Consider the following 22,614-nt stretch of genomic DNA (forward strand, 5'->3'; position numbering starts at 1 on the left):
AAACTACTGAGTGATGGAACCCATTATTTGGTCATAAGTGGTGCATTTCTGTCAGACTAGGTGTAATAGTAACTCACCAGAGCTCAATGACCTCTGTTCAGTATGAGACAACAGAGCAGAAAACCGCAGTAACTCAAAGAAAACAGGATGAATTTAAAAATCACAGAATCATAGAATGGTTTGGATTGGAAGGGACCTCCAAAGATCATCTAGTTCTAACTTCCTGCCATGGACAGGGACACTTTCCACTAGACCAGGTTGCTCAGAGCCCCATCCAACCTGACCTTGAATATTTCCAGGGATGGAGCTTCCATAACTTCTCTGAGCAACCTGTTCCAGTGCCTCACCACCTTCATAATAAAATATTTCTTCCTTATGTCTAGTCTGAATCTATGCTCTTTTAATTTAAATATCTCAGTAGAGAAACCAAGTTTGGAATATTAGAAATACAGACAAAAAATTAAACAAAATATGAAAATTAGGAGTTGGTGCTAACCACTGAGATTAAGTCTTGGCTGGGGAAATGAAAAAAGATGCACAGGAAGTGTGGGGGTTGGAAGAGAAGAAAACGCTCTTATTGGGGATGGGTGACGGTTAAGAACAGCCATAGTCACAGGGAGCTGCTCTGCAGCACAGAGAGGACTTGTGATCTGTAGGATCTTGGAGGGGCCCAGGAAACACTCTATGAAGGTGAGGAAACAGGTACAGAAATGCACGTAGAGAATGCTGTTACTTTGTTAGCATCTATCTAGTTCTTCTGCTATCAATGCAGAGTACATCATCTCATGTTGCTCCATAATGTCTGTGTGTTATGTGCTGTTTTCTCATGTTCTCCTGAAAATTCATCTCGTCTGAGTGAGCTGTTTCTGGGACTGGAGCTTGGAGAAAGGTTTGCTTCAGCTATACTGGCACACTACAGCAGCGCTGCTCCAGTGGCTCTGCTGGGGTGGGCTCCAGTCCCATTTCTTCAATGGGAAGCTGATCTGACATCAGTGCTCATGAAGTGGGTGGTCACTCAAAGAGAAAATCCTTTATCTGGATAGACTCTCAAGTTTTGCTCCTTCACTGGGAGTTATGTGGGTGTGTGGTCAAATAGATAGGGCTGACACATGGTGCTGTGAAGAGCAAGATCTTAGTGAACTGGTGACTGAGGCTTAAAAATTATTTTAGGTGTGAAATTAGGGAGAAATTTGAATTTTAAGTAGTTTCAAATAATAACATAAGTTTCTCTTTCAGATTTAGAACTAGGAGCCAGCAAAACTACTCTAATGGTTAAGTGGTGTTGATATACCTACTGCTTTGCTAACAGTGCTTTTAATGGTTGTGAAGCTATGGAGAGTTGGTTAAAACAAACTGATTTACAAAATTTGCACTCGAGTATCTTAAATCTTAAGAGGAAGGGGAGGGCTCCACAGTCATATTAAAACTTTCTCACTTTGTGGAACTTTCCATATTTTTATCTACTTTCAGATATCTTTTTTCTTTTGTTCTAAAAATACCTATAGGTACCATATGTGCTGGTGCTATCACATAGCTTCCTCCTGATGCTTTCGAGTTACTGTTTCCAAGTGAGATTGATGCTTGCACAGGTATTTTATATAATTACAGAATGGTTTGGGTTACAAGGGACTTTTAAGGTCATCTAGTTCTACCACCCCTGCCGTGGGCAGGGACACCTTCCACTAGGCCAGGTAAACTTGATCAAGTTAAAATAAGTATGTTTACTTTCAGTCTGTACATTTAAAAAGTTTTATTTGAGATTGAAAAAGCATCCTTGTTTCTGGCTTGAGAACTGTAACTGAAGTGAGGCCTCTGAAGCAGAGGTGTGTGTTGAGGTGGGAGAAGTTCCCTGAACGGATGTCAATCTTTCCGGGAAGGTTTCAGAGATGGCCCCTTACTCAGCTGTTTTGTACAGATAAGTGGAAAAAGTGAATGACTTTTTACTCTCCTCGTTTCAAAATTTCTCTTCTTGATCCCTGCAAGCCCAAGCCCACATGGACTCCTGTTTCCAACTCTGTATACAAGTACTGCAGACCTGCCAGGGTGCAACCCTTGGCAGTGCCCACTTTACAGAGGCCAAGTATCTGAATTGCTCCCGTGGCAGGACTCCCTCTCTGCTCCCTGCAGCATGGCTAAACTGGGAGAAAGGTGTTATTTTGATTTTGGTCTCTTTGATTTTGGTCTAAAAAAAGTGAATGTGGAAATGGATTGAACTTGATCAACTGAGAAGATCTGTGGCGTGCATGAAGGGGAAGAAGGATGGAAAGCAAAGCAATTGGCCTTTTTATTTTCTCTCCCAACAGTGTTCTTCAATTATCTTACAGAATTCTTGCCTTTTCATGTAGAAATTTATCATCTCTTCTACTTCTAGGCTTAATAGCATGACATTACTTTCTGTACCTGATCTTTTACTTGATTGCCCACCATGAACTGCATAAGCTGTTAAGAACACAATCTGCAATTAAACTGAGTGTCTTTATTTAATTTTTCTACTTCTTATTTTAGCTTGACTTACACAACTGTGCTGCAAATCAGTCCTGCCTCTTCCACAACATTTCACCCATTAGTCACTGTCAAGCAAGTTTGACAGTTCTCCAATAACAAAGTCAGTTCCTACAAGTTTTGTGGAAGTCAGTGTCAAGATTAGAGACACATGGACAGACAAGTGCCCCCTTCCCATCAAGGAAGGCTACAGCTTCAATTAAGAAGTTACCTGCTCCTTTTGGCCTGCTGGCAGTCCAGTGAGGACATGTATGGCTCTGGATCACAATCAGAGATTGTGTCAGGAGGCCGCAAGGACGTGAGAGGACACGGACTAAAGGTACTGTGAAAAAAGGGAAGCTGGGTCTTGGCAAATCATTTGTGGGGGTATGTGGGTCAGTCCATAAGAAACCTGCCTTTGTTGGATCTGCTTCTTGTAGAACACTCTTTGCCCTGTGGTTATCTATGTGATGCAAACCTATTGCAGTGACATAAAAAATCCTGGTATTTTTGTTTGTTCTCTGCTGCAGATTTTTATTCATTGCAGTGGTGATGAGTGAATCCCATTGATCATATCAAAATAACCAAGATCACACTTGGCTTTGTTTTTTTCTAAGAGTTTAATTTTAGAAGAGTGGCCTTTTTCATGCTAATTTCTCTCCTTCATACATGCACTACTACTCCATTATGGCTAGCAGAGGTGACTAGGATAAGCTTAAGGATGTTTAATCTTTCTTGCTCGGGAGTCAAAAAAGAGAAATCTGTTTTAAGGAAATGAAGAAAACACAGTTTTATTTTTGCTTTTTTGTGCTGCTCACAATAAAATGTAAAGCCTTCAGGATAAATTTTAACACTGAGAAATAAATAAATATTTACATTACAAAAAGTGACTTTTATTACAAAGCTGTGCTACTGGCTACAGTTAGGCTCCTCTATGTAAGTTTACAGAAATTGTAAGAGTATGTGTAGAAGTAAGACTTAGCCCTAAGAGTTATTTTTTGCTTCATTACATTTTCTTTTAAATCTTATTTCCCTTAGATTTCTCTTGAGGAACACTTGAATCGATTACACTGGCCAGTATTCCTCCTCTCTTGTGGTGTCTGTGTAGCCATAGGTGGTGAGCTAAGCTAGATGTACTGGGAAGCACAGGTATGGGAGCAGAAAGAAGTCAGATAGTTGGATGCAGAGAGAAGAGAGGAAGGTGAGCAGAACATGCTTGTGAAACATAAGTAATGCAAAATATGGACTTTGGGACTTGGGGCATAGTTTTGATCAGTCTAACATTTTATTTGAAGTAAAAATATTGATGTTTATGTAAAATGTACATGCTGTATATTATAGGAATATGTGCCTGCTTGGTTAAGAGTTTGCTCCCTAAACTTTGGGATAGTGAAGTAGGGAGTACTGTGGAAACTTTGTTGACTATGAGACTTAGCATGTCTTGCATAGTCTGTAGCTTGAGCAGCTCTACAGCTTGTTACTCGTCTCTCTTAACTGTGAAGAGCACTGCTCACCACTGCAGTTCATCACCAGCATGGACAAGAGAATCCATGACATGTTTTCTGGTTAGCTAACATGAAATCCAGTTTGCTGACATTTCTTCTTAAGGAAATACGGACTTGGATTATTCTGTTACTAAGATGTAATGTTTGAAACAACCATATCCAGAAAACAACTTCTACTTTTCTCAGGTCACTGTACCAGACAGATGCTGCTTTCTCATACTGAGATGTAATAGAGTGGCACTTGTATCCTTCAGTTCCATAAAGAAACTGAATCAATGACTGCGTGAGAAACAGTGCATGTGAAACAGAAAATAGCTAAAATATGTATACTTCAGCTTTTTGTTTCCTTGAGAAGCAGTTTAGTAGCATTTTTGGAATGAGATTTTTGTTGTTTTTTTTTTTTTTATCCCCATGTTTATTGTTGTCTCTGTCATTACCCTTTAAAGGTTGTCTTTTATCTCCTGTCATTGCTGCTGCTGTTGTTTTTAGACATGCATGTCAGAGAAGCACTTCACCATTTTATGGAAACTTTTTAGCAAAAAAAAAAAGAAGAACATGTTCCCACAACAAGTAGACAAAACCTCTCATTTTATCTAGACATTAGATATATCACCATGACTATTCTTGCAGATGCTTTTGGTATTTTGCATAACCACATTTGCATTTTGACAGATTTGTACTCATGGTGTGAATCCCCTCTTCATTTTGCATCCCTGGACACTTGTGTTGTGTAGGAGTGAGACTTGAGTGTGCTTTGTCCTGTGACCGACTATTGAGCTGCTATTTGTTCAGGGGGATCCTATGCACTCCTGTCTTAAGATAGCACTGGCTACTGCAGAAGTTCCTAACCTGAGGTTCCAGACTGTTTTTTGTTTCTTTGTTTTAGTGCCAGCTTGCAGATTTAATAATGCTCTGATGTGACAAATAATGATGCATGACTCTGCATCTTATACATAAATAAATACTGTGGTCACTGGTGCCCACTGAGGCTAAGCCAAGCAGAGGCAATGGGCATGACCTGAAATATAAGGATGGTCCATTGGAATGTCAAAAAACACTTTTCACTGTGGGGAGTAACCAAGCACTGGAATAGGTTGCCCAGGGAGGTTCTGGAGTCTCTGTCCCTGGAGATATTCAAAAGCCAGCTGGACTGATCCTGGGCAAGAAGTTTGCAGTGACCGTATTTAAGCAGGGAGTTGGACCAGATGACCTCCAGGGGTGCCTGCCAACCTCATCCACCTTCAGATTCTGTGGAATACTATGTTCAAACACACTAATTCTTACTGAGGCTAGATAAGATTACGCCTTCCTTGTATGACAGTCTGAGATGCTTTTGACCCAGAAGAGGCTGCTCCTCTTGATTATCTACATCAAGGAAATTAGTTGTGAGAGCAGAACCTGATGGTCCTCAGCATACAGATGGGGAGGGAAGCCCAGTGAATCTGAATAACTCTTTACAATTGACTATGATATATGAAACAGTATATGAAATTCCTTTTCATGAAGAGGAGAAGCCTAACAAAATGTAAACTAAATCTGCCAGTAAAGATTGCATAAGTGAAATAGATGAATGGAGGGATGCTGGTTTATGTTTAAAAACGTAGAGTGTTAATGAAAGGATGTTTCATTGCAAATTAATTTCTTCAGCTCCAATTTGCACCTCCTTGCTTGTGCTAGTACATGGAAATAAAAGTCATGATACCTTTAGCAGATGTAAGTAGTCTATAAGAACTGAAATACCTTACTTCCATTGTGTTCTCCTACGAAAGAGGAGTTCCTCGGCACATCTTTAGCCAGATGAAGATTAACTATTGAAATTGCAAGACTCGGATCTAAAAGCTGCTCTCTTGCCCTCTAGTGTTCTGTAAAAGTTTTGAACCATCAGCTGAAGGGTTCGCATGTGAGTGGGTTTCTGCTGTTTTTGGAAAAATGACTTACAAATTGATCCTTATTCTAAGTGGAAAATGATACTGAGAGATTAAGAGGTGTCCCCTCCTTCCTCTCCCTTCTCCTCCATTCCCCTTGTTAAACCATTTGTTAAATTCCATGGAATTTATTGAACTCTGTCAATTTATCTTACCTTAATAAAACGTATTGCAGCTTCTCACTTTCGGCTAAGGTGCATTCCATTCATCCAGAACAGAGGTTGAGCATAGATACGGTCCTGCAGTATAAGGGCAGGTTCATTTTATTCACGTTTATTTGATTCCAGTTTATTTGATCTTATTAGCCAAACACTCAACAAAAAGAAAAGATGCTGTGGAACAACACTAGGTGTCACTGTTCAACGTTATTACAAAGAGTCTTGGGGCAGTTTATTTGCAAACTGAACCTGTATTCCTCATATTGCTATGTTGACCATTCCAGGACTTGGCCATGTTTTATTTCTCTGGCTATTTTATTTCATCTGGAAAGAAGATAAATGGATACAAGATTCAATTGGGGGGTGGGGGTGGAGCAGGAATATCTTCTGCTTTGTGAGCAATCTTCATAAAGGCAGAACGTGTGTTTTGCACTCTTCAGTGCTCATTTGTCACAGCATGCAATGATCTTACAAGTAATTTTAGTCTTTTTGTGATGAGCAAACTGAGATAAATGCCTTGTCTCAGTCTAGATTCATGGAACCAAACACCAACCACTCCACAGAACCTGAGATGCGACAGAGTCACATTGGTCAGCAGGAGCTGAGGATGCCTCTTGCAGAACTGGTACCTTTAGCTCCTGTTCAGCATGGCTAAGGACACAGAGCCCTATTCCTCAGGTATTTTATTTTTTATCAGCGATTAATGAGTGCTTCACACATATTTTAAGTTTGAAAATTTTTGAAAATAAGTTTGAAAATCCTCTTGTTCTTTAGATAATGAGAGATGAGAGTTGAATCAACCTCAGATCTTTGTCCTGAGTTGTATGGGAAATGAGAAAGCTCTGTATAGCCTTCATTCTGTTCATCTTGTTCAGTGTGTGAAGCTGCAGGCAATGACTTGTACTGCGAGGGCACACTCTTTGGGTTATATGTCTTTCTTCAACAATATCATATTATGTGATCAAGATGTACTGCAGGGAAAGGCTGCAACCCTAGGAAGTGTCTCTTCCAGCATGATTCCTTTTTGCTTGTGTATTGGGAGGGAAGAAGGGAGGAAAGTCTTTTTGGTGTTTGTGTTAGTGGGAGGCATAGCCTTTGCTGCTTTACAGTGCAACCACTTCTCAGCTGCAGGACCACTGGTCAGGAATAGGTGAGTTGCTGTTGTCATTGTGGTAAATGGAGACAAAGGTCAGGTCAGTGAATTTTACAGATGAGACTTGACAGGTCAGCTTACTAAATGCAGGAGTCTGTGCTTGCTGCATGTGTCAGGCAAGGGGGTCCTATTCTGTTCCTCTTCAGCACTGGGGAGGATGAAAGAATGGCATCTTGTGGAAATGCTGATATAGGAAGCTTCAGGTGGTCCTGGCATTTTGCAGCCTTGAGTGCTGAACTGCTAATTGGTTTTTCCTGATATTAGATATCTTCAAACTGAAAATTAAATAAATGGGAGGAAAAAGGAGCTCTGCCCCAAAGGGTGTGCAATCTATGTTGTTGCTATGAGGAAAGCTGAAACTGTGGCAAAGTAATGATAGCAAGGCTTTGCTATGATGCCTCTGTCTTGTTTGCTGGTCAAGGTTGTGAGGCCACACAATTATTATCATCTATCTGTCAGCTTTTTAAAAGCTATGTCTAATCAATGCAACTATGTCAGGGAAGGTTTTAGGCATCAGTGGGCAGAACTATATTTGTTTGGGCATTAGCAACTGGAAACAAAAAGTAATCACAACTTCAACCCCTTCCTCAAATGGCTGCAGAGAAAAATCCTGGTTTTGATGAGCTGCTTATAGGACCCTTAACTCATCTATGCTTAGAATTTTATATGTTAACACTGTGACTGTTTGTCACCTTTGGGAGAAATAAATGTGACAAGGAGGAGGGAGAATACTCTGAGTTCCTACTGTAGATAGGAAAGATATGGAAGAATTACCCAGGGACCTTCTAGCAGGAACGGAGGTATGTGTGATGAATTTGGTCTAGGCTGTAATCCCTTAGAAATTTAATTCACTGTGCTCCACAGAAACTGAGGATATTTTTACACTGCTTTTAGCAAACAGAGAAGTAACGTTAATGTAGCTGTGGTGGCTGGTTGCTTTTACTATAGGAATGTTTTAGGTTGTTTTGTTAGAGTCTGCCAATGAGCTGGCAAAGAAAATGTCAGCATGCTTCACTACTGACATGGATAACAAAGAGCTTGTGTCATAGGCAGAATTTTTCCTGGGCTGAGAATAAGTACTGTGCTCTTGTACAACATATCCTGTCAAAGCAGGTCTCATGATCATTGTGTTAATGCCCTTCTAAAATTGCTTAATTTAATTTCTGCTTGTGGTATTAGTTTATCCTGGATCCCAATAGTTGCAAGGAGATATGCACGTGTGTGCACATACCTGCTTATCCCTCTCTACCAAAAAAATAAATAAAGTCAAGAGAGATCCTGAGCTGTGTTCCTCAGACCACCCTACCTGTCCTTCAAAGGCCAGAGAGATAAATGGTGACCTGATCATCTGCATTGCACTTTTCTACAGTCAGGTAAATTTCACAGAAAAGTAACAAATTCCATAGAATAATCTGCTTCCTAATATACACCTCCCCCAAAAATATGGCAGGAACTGGAATGTTGCTTGTCAACTTTAGGCTTAATATCTCATTTGTTCCCATTTGGTTCCTTAGTAGAGTCTGTGCTTGCCTCAGGCTATTAGCAACATGTTTGTTCATGATGAAATGTGATCAGTTATTTGGATGTTAGTTGTAAGTGGTGTTTCCGTTGGTTTGGATTGAGTCTTAAGAGGTCCTTTGTTTGTTTTTTTTTCCTAACTGCTGGCTTGATTGTTCTAGCTCTAGATTAATGCACTCTTTTGATAGCACAGCAAACCGGCCTTGGTGTGTGTTACTGTTATATATGTTACAATTTTTTGCCAACTGACTCACCTGTGGCCTGCGTTATCCCACTGGTTCCTGCAAAGCCAACACCTTCTTGGCTGGATAGCATTCAACTGACCTCACAGCACGTACAAATCTTCATATCTACCTGGATCTTGATCAAAACCCTTTTGGAAATCTTCAAGATCCCAAATGTTATGGCTGGAGGGAGAGCCTATGCACCTGAGAAGTGACTTTCAGAGAGGTCCAAGGTTCTGTCTCTCATCATCAACTTTCTCTAGTTTATCAGATTCCATTTTCCAGTTGATATAGGGGATTCAATTGGGCTTGCAAATGACCTGTGAAAGAGTCCCCTGGAGGAGGAAAGCTCCCAGCTTCCACAGAGCCAGTTTCTGCAGGCTGCTGTTCTCTTTCCTCTCCTCCTGCTTGGCAGTGGCTGATAGGAAAGGACTGAGGCTTAGAAAAGGCAATCTCACTGATCTTTATATGACCTTAGGGTTATCACAATCTGGCACAAAGGTCAGGGAAAAAGAACCTGCTCAGAGATCCTCTGTTTTCTTGTGTTCATTGTCAGGAGGGAGACCCTTACCCACAACACCCCTGCCAGCATTTTCTACAGGCAGCATAAATTACTTGGACACCCAGAATGCAGACCCAGCTAACATGCTTGCTTAAGTTTCTGCTCAACAGTGCATCAGGAACTTGTGAGAGTTATTGCACTTGTGATGTTGATTGTAGATGGGCACGGGCCTTGTGCATGTTCAGGGTAGTCCAGGCTTAGTGTTTAAGGCCATATATTTGCTCTAAGCATGGTAACTCTGAGTGTCTAAAATGTGACTGTTATCACAGATGAGTAGAATCTGGTGTGCCTGTGACAATGGCTTCATTGTGCATATAGAGCAGGGTTGCTCTGCACAGGAATCACTGGTAATGGTCACTGAACTTGTTCTAGTTTATAATTCCCAAGGCAGCAGGGTGAGAAATGAAAGGAGCAGAGTTGGTAGCCCTGTCTAAACACAAAACCATATGCATAGCGCACCTTTCTCTATCTTCCTGTTCAGTCTCTCAAATCGAAACAGCTCGTGTTCTCTTCTGTCCTGTGTCTGGGCTTTCAGTCTTACTGGACTCAACTATGTTGAATTGTTTGACCTTGTGGAAACTGATGATTTGAAAACCACTTCCTAGAACTTCACACATTTACCACAGTCAAATTAACATGGTCACTCTCTGCAAGCAAGTCACAAGTAGCTGGGCTTTGAAGGAGCTACGCATTTAACTTCCATGGGATAAAAAATTCCTTATCTGGAGCTTAGAAAGAACATACTTCTGTGATGTGAAGAGAAAACCGTCTTTTCCTCCTCATATAAAGATATTTTCAATATCATTATCAATGATCTGGATGAGGGGATCAAGTACATCCTCAGTTCACAGATGCCACCAAGTTGGGTAGAAGTGTTGATCTGCTGGAGGTCAAGAAGGCTCTGCAGAGGGATCTGGACAGGCTGGGTCAATGAGCTGAGGCCAATTGTATGAGGTCAACAAGGTGAAGTGCTGGGTCCTGCACTTCAGTCACAACAACCCCATGTAGCACTACGGGCTGTGGGAAGAGTGGCCAGAAAGCTGCCTGGTGGAAAAGGACCTGGGGGTGCTGGTCAACAGTCAGCTGAACATGAGCCAGCAGTGCGCCCAGGTGGCCAAGAAGGCCAATGGCATCCTAGCCTGTATCAGGAATAATGTGGCCAGCAGGACCAGGGAAGTGATTCTGCCCCTGTACTCAGCGCTGGTGAGGCCACACCTGGAATACTTTGTTCAGTTTTGGACCCCTTGCTCCAGGAAAGACATTGAGGTGCAGAAGCCTGTCCAGAGAAGGGCAGTGGAGCTGAGGAAGGGTCAGAAGCACAAGTCTTTTGAGGAGCAGCTGAAGGAGCTGGGGTTCTTTAGCCTGGAGATGAGGAGGCTGAAGAGGGACCTTATTGCTCTCTACAGCCACCTGAAAGAAAGTCGTGGTGAGGTGGGGATGGTTTCTTCTTCCAGGTGACAAGCAATAGAACAAAAGGAAATGGTCTCAGTAATTTGCCAGTCTTTCTAAAGCCAATAAAATACCTTTCTCAGCTTGTGAAGTGGTTATTGCTTTCTTCTGTGCAAAGAAGTTTATTTCTTCAGTTGCATAATTAAGTCAAATTGTATTTCAGGTTAAACAGGATGTTTATTGGGGAGCAGCTTTGAAACTACTAGGAAATCTAAGTAAACTAAAAAAATCTAGGCATCTTGCTGAACTTATTAAAAGAGCAGTTTTAGTGAGATATACATATCTCTCTATGTATTGACTAGACTATGCATGGTTTAAGAGAAAACGTTTAATCTTAAAAGTTTAACGCAAAATATGCTTGGTAGCAGTGATTTGGATGAATCCTTCTCCAGACCACTAAGGCTAAAGAATAAATTCTACAGCTAAAAATGTGATACATGATGAACTCAGAGGTGTGGACCCCCTACAAACTTTTGTTTAGATAAGTTAATGTGCAATACTTGTCCTCTCTAATTGTTAATCACTCCTGTGCCAATATGTTTTGCTCGAGTTAATTTTGTGCAGCTGCTGCAAGCCTGTGCCAGATGGCAACCTAGCTCTTCAAGCATGAAAAATAGAACTGAAAGAACCAGGAAGGTCTTGGATGTCCATGTAAGGCTCTGATCCTATAGGCAGTAGGAGTTCTTTATATGAAGGGCTTGTAAAGCTAAGTCCTTTGCATGCTTTAACTTAATACAATTAGCCTGCCCTTTGATTTTACTGGCTTGAGCTGTTTGCCTTTACAAGTGTGGTCAGATGAACAACATTTTTTAAATGGAGTCAAACATCTTAATTCAAATTTGATTATCTAATTAAGATATAGAACCATACTTAGACAGCCAAGAAAAGAAGGCTTGATTTTTTTTAAATTTGCTTACTGTCTGAAAATGCCAAGTGCCTTGTAAACAGGACATTTTATTTTTGCACATAATTTAAACTCTCAAATCAGAGACATTCCTTTTCCCCCCACTTCCAGGTAGGTTTGGTATGTAGACCATGTGTCTTGTATTAAGAATGTTCATAGCACAGAACATGCAGACCAAGTATGTCTGACTCTAATGTCTACCTCTGGTATTGGAGGTAACATAGCATTCAAGATACTCTTCTTATTATAAGAACACTGAATTATAAACAAGATTTTTTAAAAGTGTATACACTTATAAATTCAGTAGCAGTCTGAGAAATTAGAAACATCAAAATAAAATCGTGTTTACAGTTTCGTGATTAGCTGCATCAGGATAATATGTTATATGATGGAAAAAATGTGCCAGTACATCTATGCCAACCTTGGTTTTTTTCTCAGAAAGGTCAGAGGATGAAAGTATTATGTCCTGTCAGGCAGCCAGCACTATTTTACAGCTGTTATTAGTTGCACTCAGCCTAGAGGAAATGGGCTCATGCCTTCAGCTCACAAAATCAAAGCCTGAAACACACTGTGCAAAACATTCAGATTGGATCTCTAATGTACTTGAAATTGATCTTCATTCAAGTCCAGACCAGCTCTATGTACTTGCACCCATTTGCTGGAATTTTGTTTTCCTGATGTTTTCCAGCAAAGGTGAATGTGATTTTCCCCCTCATATCTGAACATTTGCAAACTTTTGCAGGTTTTCATGAATAGCATTAATGTGATCTGTGTTTTATAACTTTTTTAGCTGATGTCATCAAGGGTTTGCAAACATCACTGATTTTTCCCAGGTAAAGCTCAGCTGATGTTCTAATGTAATGTAGTGGACAGAGGGCTGCCTCCATGTATATCTGCATCAACGATGAATTTGAACCAGTCAGGTGGTCTGTATCCTTATCGTGTGTCTTCCAACCTATGTGTCTTTTCATGTTGTTTAATCTATCAGTCACATTTTGTCTAGCCTAGGATGTAGCTGTGATACTGAAATGCTTTAGCTAACGGCTGCTAATATGTTCTAGAATTGTGATACAGGATGTATCAGTACAGCAAAACACAGTTCAGAAATCCAAGCAGCAGCAAAAATGAAGTAATTTGCACTTTAACTTCACACAAGAAACTTGCTTTCAGGGCTGTACTAACCTATGTAGCAAAGGAGAGATTGAACTGCTGCGAAACACAGAAAGTAGAAAAGCTGCAGGGCCTCTGACGAGTGGGTGACTAGTATTTCCTGAGGGTTTATACCCACTTTGCTTGTCTTTCATACTGTGTTTTCACAGGTGTTCATGTCAGTGTGTTCAAGCTACAGCTGCACTCCATTTGCTGTGTACCAGATAGCCCAAAATCCAAGGTGTGTTGTCCTCTGGGATATGCTAGCTATGCCTGGTTAATTCTGTGTTTTCTTGAACTGTAACCTGTTAGTATGTATTCTAATTTGTGCTAAGCTTCAAGCTAAGGAGCCTAGAAGTGAAATAAAACTTGTGCCATGTAGGCTGTTAAGAGAGCTTGGCCAGGTTTGCCCTGCATGCTTCTGTGGCAAAGAATTCTGACAATGAGACCAAATTAAACCAATTATCAATATTATGCAGTTCAGCAAATGCTTCTGTTTCTGACAGTATTAATGAAGTGGCAGGAGCAATTTGAGGGCTGTAGTCCCCACAACAAAGTGCTGGGAGTGCACAAATGAAGCAGCAAGTAGCCCCAGGAGGGACAGCTGGAGGATGGGGGGGAAGGCAGAGGAAAGAAATTATTGTCTCCTGAGAATGGGACCAATTTTTAGTGCAGCTATGCCAGCTGAGCTCCAGGAAGGCACCAGGGAATCCAGCTCAATGGGCTTTAATTTGTGCGTATGTGTGTAGATTATATATGACAGGCACGATTCCACATGCCTTCCAAATCGTGGCACTGTACTTAAGCCCTTATACATAGATAATGCAGACGTGAGATAATCAAAGCAACCTTTGTCATGCTGAAAACTGAAACTCCTCGGGGCAGAGTTTAATCAGTGTATTATAGGAACTAAAATTCCAGCCTTACTGTAGTGATTGTATTACTAGATGTCATACTTAATTCATGAAGAAAACTATGAGTTTTAAAATTGAAATGAGACTCAAAATTTGCTGGTTGATGCAGAATGCAAAATTAATTTTCCACTGGTCATGGTCAACAATGAAATTGGTAAGAAAGAGCAAAAAATCTTTCTCCTTTGGGTCTGGATTCCTTTTGTCAGATTCTTAGCAGTCTTAAAAAATGTTAAAAGAAAACACTGCAGAAAGGTAGCTTTGATTCACTTCACAAGTTGCATCTTTCTTCTTACCAAAGAATTTTCTTCTATTCCTTTGACAATGTGTGTAAATGTCAAGCTTCTGTAGGCTGAAGAAATATTTCAGCATTATTTAAATATATATTTATAAGAAAATTATTACTTCCCTATGGTTTTTGTGCTATTACCTCCTTTTTGTTCTTTTTTTCAGACAAGTGAATTGCTAGGAGGTGGTAATATATCACTTTTACATACACATAAAAAGGCTGTAATCATTACCCTTGTTCTTGAGATTGTATGTTTTCCTACAGCTTTAGAAAGGTTTCCTTTAATTAAAAAAAAAAAAAAAGAATCTGCTAATTCAAAAGAAAACATGACAGTGAAATAAATCTGGGTTATATTTGGTTAACAAGGGAACAGAGGATGATGCCGGATGTGGAGGTGACCAGGATATTCCATTCCAGTTTTCCTTCCTCATTTAACTCTGTTTTGGCTGCTTCAGCTAGAAACTATGTATGGGAGCTGGAACAACAGCAAGCACGGAAGCTTTTCATTACCTGCCCCTCTGACACAGTAGCACAGCAACCAGCATGTCTCCATCTTCCTTCCTGTAGGCTCTTTCTTTCCTACCCTGGGGATATTCTTTCTCCTGATGTGCCTTATCTTCCCCCAGGTATGGTTTTATAGTTACTGTTCACAAAATCCCAGTAGAAATTAGCTTTTAAATTGGAGAGCTGTAACAGTACTTCAGGATGACAAGTTATTCAGTGTCTTCCTGTAGCCCAACAAACTCTAGTGCTTCCACACATTGAGGCTCGTGTGTTTGTTCAGACTGTGGCTTTTCATCTGTAGAATAGCAAAAGAATAACTGGACCTCTTGTTGGCAAGGAAGTGACATCCCCACACGATATTTTGGGCACCAGCCTCTCACTTACTTGAGAACCTGGACCTTGAACTCTGTGGTTATCTATGTACAGTCTTAGGTAAATGTGCTTGAAATTGCGGAAGTGGCTAGGGACTGTGGAATTACTGTTAAGAGAAGAGTTTAAATTCTTACACCTGAGCTGATTTGTTTTTGTGGCATAGTTGGCTTGTCCTGAAATGCTGAAGGTGACAATACAGTCAGGTGCAAATATGACCCTCTGACTAATGTGACAGTAAACTTTATGTCAGAGTTCCTCATCGCTATGGTGAAGGTAGTGTTTCCATCCTTCGCAGCAGGGTGTATGGGGGGATGAAACTATTTTAATACTGAAGGGACAGATTAACAGCATAAACCACAGATTTAAACAAACCATCGGGCTGTACTCTGTCCTTGTAACCTCCAGTCGTTGCTGCATGACACTGCTGATTTCTTTGCTCTTCTTTTGTGCTGATTTAGTTTTTAAACACATACAAGTTAAATGTGTTCGTACACATCCTACATCCCTTCCTAAACAAACATTGCCATTTATTTTTAGGAACAATTTAAAACATAGAGCGTTTGACTTTAGTGAAGTTAGAAATGAGAGTCAAACATGAGTACTGGGAAAGAACAAAGATCATAGAATTAGAAACAAAGATCATAGAATCATAACATGGTTTGGGTGGAAGGGACCTTAAAGATCATCTAGTTTCAACCCTCCTGCCGCGGAGAGGGACACCGTCCATGAGACCAAGTTGCTCAGATTTCCATCCAGCTTGGCCTTAAACACTTCCAGGGATGGTGCATCCACAGCTTCTCTGGGTAACCTGTTCCAATGAGTCACTACCCTCACAATAAGAATTTTTTCCCAATATCTAATGTGAAAGATTCTCACTGATACAGTTTTATTACAACTGTTTTAGTATCTCTCTTTTTTCTATTTTTTTTATTTTATTCATGTTTCTGCTGCTGCGTCAAATAAAAACCTTTCAAAAGAAGGTTTCTTAACTTCATAAGAGCAAAGGAAAAAAAGATTTGCAATTCAGATTTCACTTTCACAACTTTTAATGCAATAATACAAGTGCAACACTTTTCGGAAGGCCTGATTCAATTTTTTTAAACTGCAGGCAATATAGTTTCAGCTCATTATTCTTGCTTAAACTCAGGGCCTGGAAATCCAGGTGAATAGTTTTATACTGAAATCGTAAAAACTCCATGTTAAAAAAAAATTTACAAATTGGGAATATTTAAGTAATATTCCTTTTATTGTGTAAATATAAAGAAGTAATAAAATCAATACAGTGATAATTGGTGTTTGTCCAGTTAAAAGGGTGGTGTGTGTAAATACCAGATTAGTCATTCCTAATTTGGACGACTCCCGATTGTGTCTATATTCATGATTTTTCCATGGTAACCAACATGGATTATTGAGTTGCAACCATTTTTTCAGACTTCATGTGTTTCTCTTGAGAGTTACTTTGGTACCAGGCAGTGAGTAAACTGTTTTCTACTTTACCAAAGGCATATGCAGCTTTACTTCTTCCTTCCTTCCCTGCATAGTCTTAAATTCATCTTCAATGAACTGATTCAACTCGTTAGCCCACTGGAAAACTATTCTCCTTTCTAAAAAAAAAAAAAATGTTTTTTATCCTGGAGCTGACCTTGCTCAGGGTTTAGAGAGCACAAGCATAAAACAAATAGAATGGAAGAAGAGCACTAGGATTAAGATTAAAGGGTGAGAGTGACTTCTTGTTTCCCATGGCAGTAAACTGGTAGTTAAGCTCAGCCCACTCATCTTTAAAAATTCAAAATGAATTAATGAGGATTTTTTTGACATGGTTTCTTACTGTAAGGTTATCATAATCACAGCAATTGCAGCAAAGATAAGGCTGCTAGCCTGGATTTACAATAGTGAAAATAAAAGCAGAACTTGACCCTCAGATTAACATTTCCTGTAACTCTTAACATTCTTTTTTTTTTTTTTATAGTGGTACTTTAGTTCTCTTTTGTTTGAAGTATTTAGTTTGTAATGATACCAGTGCTTCAGTAGCAAAGTGTTTTAACTTTGGAGCCAGGGAGTTGAAGAGATTAAGATTTCTAATTAATTATAAAGCAAGTGGTATTTGGTAAAATATTTTAGGTTATTATTATCTCAGTTTTAAGCTTTCAAAGAAGAAAAGGAAACAAGAATTTTGTTGGGTTCAATGATATAACTTGTTAAGGATAGCTGGCCCCTTAAAGAGTGCCCTAATGATCCAACTCAGAACCACATGAAGCAGGGGACTTCCAGGGTGTTTGACTTCAGCCATAAGGGCATAGGACATTTTCATTCAAAAATAGAATTGCTATTAAGCCAAGTTGGCATCTTCGTTCTGATAGTAAGGGAAGTTTTGGTTAATTAAGTCACTTTTTGGCTCTTGTTTAAAGGGTTTGTAATCTTTCTTTTAGAAACAAGCTACTGTTGAAGGAAACAGCTGATGTGTGCTTGCCCACTGTGATTGCTGTAACACAGGCGCACAACAGAAGCTGAGTTTGTCTGTCCTGGCACTCTCCCATCACGGCTGGTGGCTTGAGATGACCTCTGTCCACCCATGGAGGCCTGTGCCTGATCACTGCATGGCGGTCATCTCTCTACACTGGATCTGGACATACTCAATACACTCTAGGATGTATGTTGCCACAGCACATCGGACCAGTCCCACTACTGCTTTGGGTAAACAAGAATCCTTTTTACTTCTTGACCCAGGCACTTAGGTATGGTGACATTTCCTCTCTAGCACAGTGGGTTTGGGGATCCTGCCCCGAGAAACTGTGAATTTTCTGAAGCCAGCAGTTTGCAGTTGTATGGTAGAGTCACTGAAGTACTGGAAGGTGCTAGTTATAGTAGCTGTTATTTCTACTCTCAGTTCAGTACTATAAGGTAACAGTCTTGTATTTTAGAGTTTCTGTGCTTCAGAAAATAAGTTTTCATCATTAGCACTTCAAACGTTATTTACTGATCCATATTGCAAATGAGAAAGGACAAAATATCTTAGAAAGCATTTCCAAGTGCCATAAAGTAAATAATTATTGATGGGGTGTCTGCTTGGAAAGTTGGCAGCCTCCAACATGATTGCAGATGAAATTCTACATCAGATAAAACAAGAGCTAACACTGGGTCAATGCTTGGTTGTGATTGATGACCCTTCTGAGAGAACTGCTACTACCCTGCTTGGCTCTGCTAAGATCAATTTGTGGTTTTAATACACATTTTCTTTTGAAGAAGTGTAATTAAAAATAAGAAATACAGAATATGTACTTCAGAACACAAATGTCTGTTCCCTGAACTGTAGATAAATGGTGGGGTAACAGAGTGGTAGATTATAACACGCAGAGAGTCGATCAGTCACGTGATGCTGTTTCTCCTTGTTTCAAGCTGCTAAATCCTATTAAAAAGGAAACTAGAAACAAATTTTATGTATTTTCAGTATTTTTACTCTGTGAATGCAATTACTGTGACCGACACAAAAATTGCATAAAATCATGAGTAAAGAAGGCAGTGTTGCTGTAGTGGGAGGGTGTTGGTCTACCAAAGAGACCTCCCTCATTCATAGCAAGTGGCTCAGGGGCTTCAGAGCCTCTGAAGATTTTCCAAAACCTCATTCTGAAGTATTTATTGTCAGCCAACTGGGTTCTGGCTGGAGAGACCTTGGATACTCAGCTGAAAATTGTCATGTGGAAAAAAAAGCCTGAATCACAATCAGATCAATTAGTTATGCTACAGTTGCTTGTTTACAGTCCTTTTCCCAGCTAGGCTCCTTCTTTGCTAGCTGTTATAATCTCAAAGGAGTTCTGTTGTAAGGGAAATGGCTTTTATGTCATTTTTCTTCATGTTTTTTGCACTGTACTGAACACAGTGTCTTTAATATCTACACTCTTAGAGAATACTTAACCCCCTAATATCCTGAACTATGTGGGTCCTTCCACCTGATTGTTCCAGGCAGCACAGCTAATTCTGGAGTTCTGCTTACAACTTTTGTGTAGTTTAGCTGCATAGCTGGAAAGGTTACCACTCTCAGAAGTTCATTTTTTCAATGTTAGAAGTTATAGTCTGCATAGGAACAGCAGTATTTTAACTCAAACTATGGAAATCAAAGTATGCTGATGCATAGGGTTGCAATCACAAAATGTCCTTGCAACCCCTGTTCTGCTGGTCCACTATGCCAGGAAAAGAGTGACTTTCAGAATAAGGGCAAAGCAGAAGGCTGAGGACAGTAAAATTTCCAAACACCATTATTATCCAAGAGGGAGTAAAAATTCTTTGCTACTTCGAGGAGATTACTGGAATAATGCTATTTCTGGAATTCTGTCTTGGTCTAGTTGTTTTTTCACTTTCCATGGTGAACGTGATCTCTTTCTTTTTCCTTCATCTTGCTTTTCACATGTTCTTGTTTCATCTGCTTTTCTCTTTTTTCCTGTCTCATTTAGATGTTTGGTTTTTAAATTGTTCTTCCTGACAGAAAAGAGAAATCAATATAAATATATAAAGAACCTGTCACTGCCTTGATTTACTAGCCTTCTATGACTTATTTTTAGGATTATTCTCTTGGCACCAGAACTCGGTTAGCTAAGAAAGGTGACAAGTGCTTGCTGGTGATATTACTGCTGTCCTCTTCAGGAGGAAAGAAAGAGAATTCTCCTTTTCTTTCATTCATGAAAACTGCTTGAGCCACTGGAGTCAAAGCAATTTACATCAGTCAGGCCAGTGGAAAGGCTGGTTCAGATAAATCATTTCTTCAGTTGAGATTGGTAAAGAATGTCCTTATATAAAAAAGATTCTCACTTTTTCCTACTGTTATCGCATATGACTAGTAAAAAGCTTTAAATTGCAACAGGGGGAGAATAGCAAAACACTTTATAAGAAGTAGTATGGCTTGTCCTTAAATTGAAGTTTGACCATGAACTGGTGTCAGGTGAACTATGAAAGCATACAGGGATCACCCAGTAGCACAAGTTATTGCAGATCTTGCCAAATACTTCCTCTAACACTATTTTCAGCTGTAACTTTGCTGGATTTCCTCTGATGATGAAATTTGCAGCAGGCATCTCCATCAGGTTTGTTTATTTGTCAAAAGACAAATGTCCTTCAACACGGATCACCCATTTCTGAAATGGTGGGAGGAAAAAGGTGGTTTTTAGTGATTACTTAACAGCTATTCTAGTACCTGTTAATTACAGAACAGACTTGACAGTTGATGTGGGGAAGGCTGCAGGATGTATTTACTTTTCCATAATTTTGGTACTTTCTAACTGTGAAGCACCTGGCTTTACAACCTTACTATTTTTTATATCATTTTATATAATTTGGTTTGTAATGTTTCCTCCACAGGACCTAAAGCTGACTAATATTTTCCACTATAGAACCTTCTCTTTCAGTTGCAAGTCTTAACTGTTTGGGTTGAAGCTTTCTATTCCTGCTTTCTGCCTTTGACTGAAGAGTTTTGAGAAGATTTAGTAAAAATTATATAGCTGTATTCAATAATTGTCTCCAGACAGAAATTGGGGAGAGGTTGAGGTAGTTTCTTGTTTGCAGTTGCTCTTTCTTTTGAGTGCTTTGCCTTTCCTGAGAAAGTTCTCTGGAATTAGAACTGTGACCAAAGACTTGGAAAAAGGCTAGTCCTGGGATAGAAAAAATGTCATTTACTGTCCTCCAAAGACTCGGGCAAATTTGGATGAGCTACACCTTTGAAAATCCTTCTACGTTAAGTTCAGAAACTACATGCTTCAAAAAGATTTATTTCAGTGGCCTCAGGCTAGAGGTAATGGGTAGGGTAGTGAATATGGTGAATGTATAGATAGTGAGTATAAGCCATACCCAAATATATTGAATCAGACTCACACGGCAGAGGACATACCTCCAGAATCAAGACAGATGACCACAGAGGCCTGGCAGTCCGAGGCAATAGGGAGGATGGGTAAAGGCAGAGCTGATGTCGGTTCTCTGCTTGGTGGGCAGTGCTGCAGGTCCTCTCTGGTTTCTGTGGGAGGAAATTTGGGAATTTCTGAGTTAGAGGGCTCAAAGCCTGCTAGATGGACATGGAAAAGCTAAATACAGTCAATTTTCTTTCTTTCTCTGGGAAAGCTTGCTAAAGCCTCTTATAGCCATATTGTTGTTGATTTTCTTTACATCTGTTACTAATAAAAATAAGAAGCTGGTTATTTTCCCAGTGTAGATTTTGAAGCCACCAATGCATATGCCCTTTTGGTCACCTTAAATGTTGCTGCAGTGTCAAGCTGTTTCTCTCAGGGAACCAGTAAGCCATTGCTTCTGGTTTTTTACATTATTTTTAGATTATTTCTGAGAGCGCCATCTCTCCACGGTGCACAGTCTGACCGTAGAAACTACAGCAGTTACAAATCACCTAATAAAGTCTGAAGAGCGCTCTGGGATTCATTTGATAAGAGTGGCTGTATAAATGAAAGGCTGTTAATTGTGTGGCTGGCTGCCACATGCAGTTAATCCTCAGCGCAAAAGCACAGCGAAACGCGCTCTATGAGCAGTTCCGATCCAGAAATAACCAGGCAGAAAAGAACAGAAGCTCAGGGCTACCTTTCAGCTCTGTGATTTACACCGCCCACAAGGATATCTCGCAATGTTGGCCATGTATTTTTCAGCTTGTTGCCAATCCTCATGCCATCGCTGAACTTGATACGGAGGCTGGGACTTTGTAATTCTATCCAGATTGGCTCAGTTCTCCTAATTCACTTTCTTCAGCTCCTGCTTTCATTTTTCTTCAATTAAACTAGTGGGGGAAACCATATAAGCAGAGTCAAAATTCTTCACACTTGTTTGTGTTCCCATGCCTGGGAACCCAAAATGTGAAATATTTGTCAATCTTATGCCGGGGGAAATTTGCCTGAGGTTTTATATGTCCCCTACAGGGACTTGCTCCTCTTTGATGTGCATTAACCAGCCCTTGCAACCCAACCTTTTTGTCCTTCTTAAGATGATAGACTTTGTTCAGTATCTTCCAAACACAGCCCTGCCTATATGGAGTTTCGGTACATTTTACGAAAGGAACAATGCTATAGTTTTTTCTTAGATTAATGCCAACCCTCCAGTCTTGGAATTGCAGTAGTGCAATACTGTGGGTGAGGGGATGGCTAATGTCTGAGATGTTTAACCATCGACTTCAGTTACCTTGGTTTACACACTTCTTTTGTGTACAAACATGACACACCGAGTTGGTAAGCATGAAGATAATGGAGATAAGCCTTGGAAATGTTCTGTGAGTTCTTAGACTGCAATCTCCCAGGCAGCTGAGTTGACCTCAGCAGTCTCCTGCCACCAAAAAAGGAAAAGTCTTGCTCTTTTCCTTCCCCTGCTCTTCTCCCCACTACTCTCAGCTGTATGGTCTTCTCTACCCCTTGCAACAGCCCTGAAATACATGACTTTTCAGAAAGTGGCAGAAAAACCATCCAGGTTCATTTGGTTTTGCTGGGTTACTTTTCTGCTGCTGTTTCAAGTTTAACTAGCTAATGGAGAGGTT

This window comes from Pseudopipra pipra, chromosome 2, assembly GCF_036250125.1.
Source record: "Pseudopipra pipra isolate bDixPip1 chromosome 2, bDixPip1.hap1, whole genome shotgun sequence".
In the NCBI taxonomy this organism is placed as follows: domain Eukaryota; kingdom Metazoa; phylum Chordata; class Aves; order Passeriformes; family Pipridae; genus Pseudopipra; species Pseudopipra pipra.